Below are 10,344 nucleotides of genomic sequence, written 5' to 3'. Positions count from 1 at the left end.
TAAGCATATATTTTGTTTAAACATGGCCTCCTTGTACATGTGTGAACATGTGATTACATGTTTGCACACGTGTGTTTCAGCTCTAATTTGAAAGTGTTTGGAGGAAGTTCCTCTAACATCTGAACTAACACTAACGTGGCTCTCTGAGAGTCCAGCCCTCATTGGACCAACCTACAGTAATTACAGACTACCAGGCAGAGGAGGCTGGCGCTCCCAGTCGGGGAGCCCAGCCAAGAGGCCCTGTTTCTGGGGGTGGAAGTGACCTTACATGGGCACTCCTCCGGACCTGTGGCCTGAAGTCTGACTGTGTGGTTCACTGGAGCTGCCAACCTACACTAACCTTAATCTGTGACTCTGTGAACACAGAGTGTGTGAACACAGAGTGTGTGAACACACACACAGATATGGACTCTAAGTATACTACATGTAGAACAGAGAAAGAAGGTACAGTTAGTAATGGAGGTGAGGAGAGGGTGGGAACTGTGCTGTTAACTACCCTGCCCCAAAAAAAAATCACTGTAAACTGAAGAATAACATCATAGCATGATTTGCAAATGGGTCTATAGATGGTCGGGCATCAGGACTTGACATTTGGTGCAAACATTCGTGGACCCTACGACATGAATCCTAATGACTTTGGCACTCCCTGATTTTTCAGTGTTCATGCATTTGTCAGAAAAGAAACTTCAGTTTTCTAAACCACTTGTTTGTTCGAGGCTGAAGGGAATCCTTCCCAGCTAACACTGGGTGAGAGGCGGGGTCTACCCTGAACAAGTGGCCACACAAACACAGACCACCAGACATCCTAAGAATATTTCTGAGCTGAAGCAGAAAGGTCCAGGAAAATAGCCCAGAATTCCTCCTGAATGTTGTGCTGGTCTGATCCACAGCTACTGGAAGAGCTTGTTTGAGGTTATTGCTGCCAAAGGAGATTTGACCAGTTATTAATTACAAGGCTGCTCTTACTTTTTTCCACCGACACTAAGAATGTTTTAGCAGGTGTGTTCAGTCAGGACATGACAGATTTTAATTGTTATGTTCTCCAGCACATTGTGTTTGTCTGTACTTGTGACCATGTCACTCCACAGAATATGAATTAAAATGCTCCATGTTAACATGCTAACTGTATATAAGTGAGATGAAGTGAAATGTTAGCATACTAACAAGCCAAACAGTGTCCTGATCAGCCCCTGCAGCGACTCTTTTTTTTGGACTCTTGTTTGGTATTTCCTGTTTTATTTTGAAGGCACATACCTTGTGTATCAGTTAGGTGTTTCTTCCTCCCTTTGTGATTGTTTGCCCCGCCCTGATGTGTTTCACCTGTTCTCCATTACCTCTGCCTCATTTGGGTATTGAAGTCTCTGCGTTCCACTTCTCTGCTTGCCAGCTGGTCTGTATTTGTTCCTCCTGGTTTCTGTGCATTCGTCTCCTTCGTTTGTTTTGTTCATGAAAGAGTTTCTTAGTTTCCATCGAGCTTATGTTACCCCAGTACCTGGCTTCCCCTTCTGCCATCTTGTCCCCCCAGCTTGACTGTAGGTTCATTAAAGAGCTGCTACATTTACCTAGACTGCCTCTGCATGTGTTTGCATTTAGGTCCAGCAAACACTGAACTACTACCCTTTGTTTTTGTTTTGTTTTTTGTTTGTTTTTGTTTTGTTTTGTTTGTTTTTTTTGCCCACATAAGGATCTAAAATGTTGTCGTACATGTGACAGATTTGATTAAATCTTAGTCTCATGGAACCCCTATTGTGGTAGTACACATCTCTGGTAATAACAACATACATAGAGTTATATCACACTGCACGCATCCCCAAAACATTTAACATATTAGCTAACTTCTAAATGGCTTAAACACCAGATGGGAAGACACACAGTCAGTCATATTACTTCCAAAGTCTCTGACCTGGAAGAAGGACAGGTTACCAAACATGGAGAGACAGAACAGACTGGACAGTCTATTTTGAGCACATTTTCCATGTTTTGTCATGTTGCTGCATCGATGATGAAATGTTTTAAATCCTCACCTTTGTTTATGCGAGTGGGCGATGTGGGTCCTCTGTGACGTCAGCAGAGGTTTGGGTGAGACTCGGGGGAAGAGTTTCCTGCCAAAAATAACCCCAATAAATAAACGTTTTCTTAAATGTTTCCATCGCTTGCTGTTTAGCTTGTTATTTTTCTGAAATCGCAGGTAATTACATTATTTAGAAAGTCATCGTGATGTCAGTAAATGCGCTGAAGTCTGCAGCTGAAATGAAATTCCCAGGCAGGTCTATTTATACTCCTGAGGTCATTTTGTGGATGTAAAGTGTGAATCTTTCCAGGCAGCAGGGAAGAGAGAGGCGAGTGCTGTAATAAGGCTGTGAACATTTATAGATCAGTCACTTTCTCTCACAAATAAATGCAGCCTTTAATAAAATGTATGTACATTTTTCCATCTCTGTTGCTCATGAAGACATTACAGCAGCTGTATAAGGAGTACCTGTCCAACACTTATAAGGCCAGTTTATACTTTGTGTGTTTTTTTGTGTGTGTCTCTTTTAAAAGGTTACATTTGGAAAATTGGAAAACTGCACCTATAGAAAGAATTAAATGCATTATGAATTCATGTTTATCCTGTTGGAGAATAAAGGAAAAGAATAAATCTTTTCATTTCTTCATACACTTTACATGTATTCAGTTATATTTTTTAGTCTAATCTTTTTCCACATTTTGTCAGTTTCAGGGCTCTGTCAGTTATGTTTGATGGTGTTGATTTACCACATTCATTGTGTTCCCACTGTGGCTGCAGTGTGTGTTGCACTTGAGTGCTTCATCTATTTTCCATTTACACTCTGATCAAGTCTTTTAGGCAGTGATACTGGTGTGTTAGAGACCAGTATGAAACCTCCCTGTTGCCTGGAGGGGTTGAAATAAGAGAGTTAATCAGAGACAGAGGGAGCGAGGGAGGCTGAACACTCTTTGATGTCAGGTCTGAGTCTGGACCTGTGAACAGCCAGAGGAGAGTTTAGGTGGATGCCATGTACATCTGCCAGCTGCAACTGTCTGCTGTGTGTGTGTGTGTGTGTGTGTGTTGTATCTTGGCTTAAGATGAGACTTCGTGCAGGTTGAGGTGAGGTTCAATTAACATCATATTTTGATCTGGTTTGAAACGTTAAACCAACTCATCAGCTAAGCGGCAGATATAGAAACTTATCTGAAAATAAAAGCTTGTGCAAATGGCTTCCTCAGATCAACAGTTATTAATCTTTCTTTCTGTTCTTTCCATCACATTCATCTGTTAATTGACAGTTATTCCATTTATCTTATCAACTGCTTTATGCAGTGCAGAGTGAGAGCTTTTCAGGGATTAGTCCTGAAATACAAGACACAGATGTATTTCTTGGTCACGTTGTAATAGTGTTTACAGAATAAACTCAGCATGTAAAAGTTTTATTAAAGGAAACACTGTCTTTTCTTGGTAGTTTTTATTGGGTTTTTCCATTTTATTTGTTGCTATACTGGCTCCACGAAGCTACTATTTTAATCACTGATGGCTTTCTAGTTGGGCTTTGTTCCATTTCCTGAAAAGTTCTTGCAGAGCTTGTAAAAAGTCTATTTCAAAGAGCTCGAGATGATCCAAGGAAAGAGAGGGAGAGAGGAGAGACAGTGAGGGTGACAAAAGGAGACATGAAAAAGGAGAGGAGAGAAGGATGGAGTATTCAAAACATATTGGAGGTGCTGAGGGGCTACAGGATGTTTACATGCATTCCAAAAAATGCACAGATCAGTGTAATCTACCTTAGTTTTATAGTCTAATAGCAAATTAAAGTTTTTAGTGACATAAAGTTTAACAGCGAGTTACTTCGATGTACTGTTACCACCTTTACAGACAAAGCTTCTAAATTACAAATTAAAGGTCCTGCATACTGAAATAGGTTTTTGGGTGATGTGACTGATTTGGCCCACACCAGAATCACCACCACTACCAATTAGCACTAACCACAAAAGCTGAGGATGATGGGAATGTTATTAGCTGGACAAATTTTGATAAATGAAACTATGAAATTAACCAAAGTGATTCCAGTTCATCCCAAAGAGAACATGAATATCTGTGTCAGATATCTTGAAAGTCCATCCAACAGTTGTTTGAGATACTTGACACCATAAATGTGAACCTTGTGGTTCTGCTGGAGGAAACAACAGGATATCATCACAGTCATTTCGGCTAAAACTTATCCTGAAAAGAGACCATTTGCTGGTGCAAAAATCATTTCACAGAATATCTTTAAAGTGATCTTTCATTATTTTACTCATTAACTTAAGGAAGATGTAGTATTTTGTTTATATCTCTGTTGTTGTTAACTTCGACAGAGAGATCTGCCAGATAACTACTAGATGGTGCCAGTATTGATTTCTGGATTTTGATTTTCAGTGGCCGTTCACAACCCCTGACTGGAAATATTCATTGTTTTGGCTATGCAGTCTATTCGCCACCAGAGGGCAGCATCCTCCTCTCCAGCTGAGCTCCCGTGCTCTCTCAGTAACCTGATCAGCATGGTACATTTAGGTTTAACAAATGCTATAGTCAAACATAATTGTTTCTGCCTAAAGACAATAAATTTGCTTTGGTTTGTTTTTGTCATGTTACTGGTACAAACATGTTTCAGACTCAAATAACAGAATTTCTCAACAGTGTGAACAAGTATGAGGGGACTTTTTCTGGGATTTTTTTTATTTTCTTAGGTGAATTTTCCTCCATCCATCTGATCTTCTTCCTCTCTTTGTTTGATTGTATGATCAGTGCTGCAAACAGAAGTGGAGAAAAACCTTGAAGAACAAGCGAAACGTGGGATCAAATCCCAGCTGGGACAGAGGAAATCTAACAAACTTACAGCTGGTACAGTGGGTTTAACTTCACACAACAACAACATACCGCAGTTTTATTCTGTAAATCAGTGGAAAACATCACTATGCAGATGTTTTGTTTGTGCTTTGACACTGACTGATTTTAGTGTTGTACAGGAATATGTGTCAATGACAATAAGATGTCAAACCTTCCTTTTTCTCAGTGGTGCTACACTTTATTTAACCAGTGCAAACAAGAGAGACAACCTAAGGTGCTAAAACCATTGATCAGATCAGACCATTGATCAACACTGAGTTAGAGAGAGTTTATGGTGAAGTGCATGTCTATATGTGAAGGTTGTGGCCTCCTGTGTGAAAGAAATGTGTGGCTTTATGGTCTAGTGTTTATAGGTTTGAATTTAAGATGTTAAATCTTGTGAAATACCTGCAGACATCAATCCCACCACATACATAACTCTTTCAGTTGTGTAACATTTCATGAAGCCAGCCAATACAATGTCAGATTAAAATGTCATCAGTGTGTTTTATCACTGTTAAAGAGAGCAGTCTGCAGAGCTATCCAGCTGACTGGATATATGATTAATATATTATAAAATATAGCAGATAAGCTATGTGACCTACTGGTGACTCCTGTACTATACCATGCTGTTTATCTTATGCAAATACAGATTGTGGGAAATGTTGTTGCTGCCGGCATTATGTTTACTGGCAACAATTTTTCCACTCCACGAAGCGAAGACGTTTTACTAGAAAATTCTGCATCTCTCAGATTTACACTTGAATTACGTTTGGGGAAAGACAGTGGTTTCGGAAAAAAATATGAAGAAGTAAACACCCCCCGTCCTCTTCTTCAAATCATCACTGATTTTATTGAAGTTTAAAGCTTGCATTTGAAATAAGTTGCTAAAAAGGTTTGAGAAGCACTGATGCAAAAAAAAATTGATCAAGCTTTGGTGGCCAGAAGTGAATATTGTTGAATAAAATATGTTGAAATTTCTGCATAAAAGTTCAACATAAACATTTATTATGTCGACAGAACATCATTCATTTTCCTACTAAGTGTATGTAGGAATGTAAGAATATAGGAATGTGTGATGCAGGTCAGTTGTAAATGTGAAATAAAAGTTTCACAATGAACTTATCTCCATTTCATTCAGGGGAAAGCGGAGGTCTCAGAGGTGGATATCTTTAGTATATCTGCACGGCCAGAGGTGATTGAGAAAATCAGGGGAATTCGGGCAAGTGGATCATTTCTTGTCATGTAGAGTAAAAAAAAAAATTACAAGGCAGAGAACAATGCACTGGGCAAAATACCGCGAGATGGAAAAAAAGAAAAAAACTGTCAGAAAACTGAAAGTTACTGAAGCAGAAAGACAGAGAGAGAGAGAGCTGAAAGAAATGCGCATCCACCAAACAGCAGAAAGGAAGAGATGAGTCAGAGACAAAAGACTGAGTGAGAGTTGGTTCAGTTCGCTGGTGTGGTTCAACATGTTTCCTGTCAGTGATAATAATAGCGCTGTGTGTTCCTCTCTGCGAGAAGCGTGGGAGGAGGAGCTGTGATGTGACGTGTGGGACGGCCGCTTGTTACTGTCACTACAGGGGAAACAGCAACATCCCTTTTAACACACACACACACGCGCTAGCGAACATATATTTACACACAGACACACTCGCTCTCTGCTGTGACGCACATTTATTTTTGTGTAGCTTCTTTGGAATACCAGGATGTTCTGTTTTGTTCAAAATACAAGAGAAGTCATTTAAGGGACCAATAAGCAATGTTATAAAATGTAAAGTAAGCAAAATGAGCATAAAGTGTGTTTTGACTGTGTTTAGACCATCTGTTACTGGGGTCACAGTCTCTTCAGCACTGCAACTATGGCTGAAGATGTAACCGGTGGTTACTCTTGTAACATGTTTGCAGCCACAGCTGGCTCCCAGGTCAAACATAGAAGATCATGGTTATACCACATGACACAGGAGTCTCAAGAAAAACAGTTCAACCTGCAAAGAGTAAAAGAAACGTTCCTGTTTTCAGGAAGATGAGCAAAACGAACAAATGAAAAACATTTTCGTCAAAGCAGTAGCAAACCAGACAAATAATTTCATGAATATTTTGGCTAATAGGTGTAATTACAGACAAAGAACAGCATTGTATCAGTTATATCAGAAGATAAGGAAAGTCCGGTGTGAAAGAAATTCAGAGTCTCAATTGCTATTTTAATAGCTGACGACTGTCTGGAGTTTTATGCTGTTATTAGTTCACCATATTTTAAATCTTCATTTTTAACAACAGTATTACTTTGTCACTCGGTTTCAAGTGTTTATATAGATGGTTTAGTTCAACGCCCACACCAACACACGGATGAATCTATGTATCCCTCTAAAAATAACAATGTGCAGATGGGCAGATCAGACCTCAGTGATCTGGGACATAGTCAATATTTAGACAGGAAGTCATCATTTCTGTGGTTAGTCTGGTGTTGCGTCTCCTCTTGTGCGTATGGAAAAACACACACATTTATATAAAGACATATATTGACTGTACTTACACCCCCCCCCCCCCCCCCCCCCCCCCCCCCCCCCCCACCCCCACACACACACACACAGACACACAGACACACACCCCCCCACCCACTCGACTGCCCTCATTAGGACTAAGTCAGCACTAAATATACCTTCAAACTTTTACAACCCCATCTGAGTCAGACATCATCGCTTACAGTCGTGAGAAAGTGTTTTTTAAACAGGTCATTGAGGATGCTGTCACTGTTGGTTCCATCCGAAGCCAAAAGGTCAACAAGGGCAAAGAGAAGACGTTTGCCTCAGTCACACAGGGCTGTCGTGATTGGATCACTGACGAGCAGCTCAGTCCTCGGCAATATGAGTTTAATTAATAGAACAAAAAAAAAAACTTGACTCCTTTGCAGGCAGTGGAGAGAGTAAAGACAGGAGGAAGAGAGTCACTCACATGAGCTAATGTTTCAGCTCTGTTACAGGCTCAGTAATCAATGCACTGTAGGCTTTTTTATTATTATTATTATTTGCAGCACTTTGATTTGTGAACCTGGCACATAGGAAGAACTGTAAAAGTGTTTGGATAAAGAAAATGAAAGAAAATCTGATCTGCCTGCAGCACAGGAAGGCTGTCATAATGATACAGAAATACCACGACTAAATAAGTGTCTCCTACATGGTTTACTAGTGAACTGTACCATGTATGAATAAACAAATTTTGGCATAAATCATGTACATATGCAGGCAGTCCCTAAACCTAAAAATGGGATGTGTGAAATGTCAGTGTTCTCACTTGTTTGCTGCACAGTGAGAAACCTGCGGAGTTTCTATAGCCATCTATCCTCCTACCTACATTCCCTCCACACACTGCCCACCTCCCCACATACCTGCCACATGTTTGCACATACGCCTACACCTTTCATCTGTTTGTGTCCCCGAGTCCCTTTTTCAGAAGAAAAGCTGCAACATGCAAATCACTCATTGCATGGTAACTCCCACACAGGAATTTAAAAGAAAAAAAAAAATTAAAGCAATAACATATTTGCTTAATGTTTTGTCACATCTTAGAAACCTTCATCGCAGCTGCAGCAGTGCCCCCGTAACTCCCCAAACAGGAAGTGGTGCACGCTGACTTTATTCCCATGGCAGTTGATTTGAAGACTCACAGCAGGAAAGTAAACTGATGAATGTCGAGCAATAGCTACTGACTGTCTCATGCCAAATTTCAACATGTTTGGGACATCATACCTTATGACGGACTCCTATAGTAAACCTTAGACCTCAGTGAAGACTGTGTGGGCATGTGCAGACAAGCTGCCAACTGTTTAAACATGGAGAAAGTGAATTATTTGATCGGTTCAAGTTCTAAATTCATGTTTAATGACAGCAGGTAGTGTCTTGGACTCCAGTGGGATGTGCTTGTAAACTGCAGTTGGCCTTTCACACAGCACACATTTGGAGCTGTCATACCAGGAAAGCACAGGTGTTACTGATAACATCAACAATGGTTATGTGACAGTGAACCAGCACGAACAATACCAGGACCCTGAAACTGAATTCAGCCATTATTGATGGAGCCATGGTTACGGTGCCATGACACTAAACAATGTGAGAAGTGACATGAGGGAAGCGTGTTTATTCAGCATCACAGACTGAAAAATTGGTAAAGGGATGTTTGTGGTACTAAACTCTAAACTTTAGTCTGACACAAAATTCTGAACAGCAGCAATATTTCAACAGCCACTCCCTGTCACCCTGAAAGACCATTTATCTCAAACTATCTTGAGGTTGTGTACTTTAGGGGAGTCATGAATACAAAATGCCATAAATGCTACCACAGCGTTGGTTGTTTGTTTACCTCTACATTCTTGCCTGGATCATTTCTATAGAAGATCTGAAATCTTTATGTCATGTCAGGTGAGTAAAAGGAGATTTCTTTTATTCTTAAATATCATCCCATTCTGTTGTACTGGAGTGCATTACATTTAAATGTGCTTCTAATATCATGATGCTTGTAAATGAGGACAAAACATTAGAAACACCTCACATTATTATACAGTTCACTTCAGCACCACTGCAAACTGCAACCTCAGTAATAAACATATAGGTAAATGAATGACCTTTATACCTAATAACTGTTAGTGTCGACAGAAAAGGAGCATTCTCATCTTAGTAAAGGGAGGGCTTCTGGTAGCAACTGAGGTTGTATATTATTTCAAGGTTAAACATACATTTTAATGTCAGCTAATGGCAGCAAAACTCCACTGTTGAACCAAAAGCCACACAGAGCATGGCTAACATTAGCATTTTTTTTTAACACCTATCTATTTTTACACGTTGTGTCTTATGTAAAGTGATGTAAGGAACATCACCTTACACCTTATGTAAGGTGTTACAGCTCTTAAGAGAGGCCACACAACACAGAAGAGTTGGAAATGGTTTGAACTTTTCTAAATAAACAGCAGAGGGACATCCATTGTAACATTTGCAGGCGACCTGTACCAAAAATACAATAGAATATACTTCATTGTCCAGTCTGAGGCAGGAAAACTGTCTTTGGTCTCACCCCAAAAAACAATAAACACACACATATCCACATCATATTAGCAACAGAGACCTCACACATCCAAAACCATTTGTTATGTCTCGAGCTAAGTTCATAGCTTGGGTCTTTGTATGTTTGCAGTACAGATTTAGGACTCGTATGTGGAAATATTAGCTAAAAAATGATTGACAACTCAGCAAAAAAGTTGGAACTTCCCTGAAAGAGGATGAAAATTGGCATAGAGTGCATTCTTTCTTACTTCCCATCCGTCAGCAGTGAGCACTTTGCTCCCAAGACAGGGGAAACTAAATAAAACTAAGGGCAAGCTTACAGGTTGCCACTTTAATTATGAGGCAGTGAGATTCATTCAGTTGAAAACACAGGCAAGATATTACTGTGCAGCTGTAGGAAATATAATGACCGGTCGTAAATCTATG

The sequence above is a fragment of the Toxotes jaculatrix genome, chromosome 16 (genome assembly GCF_017976425.1).
Source record: "Toxotes jaculatrix isolate fToxJac2 chromosome 16, fToxJac2.pri, whole genome shotgun sequence".
Lineage (NCBI taxonomy): Eukaryota > Metazoa > Chordata > Actinopteri > Toxotidae > Toxotes > Toxotes jaculatrix.
Note: the sequence above shows the minus strand (reverse complement) of the source record.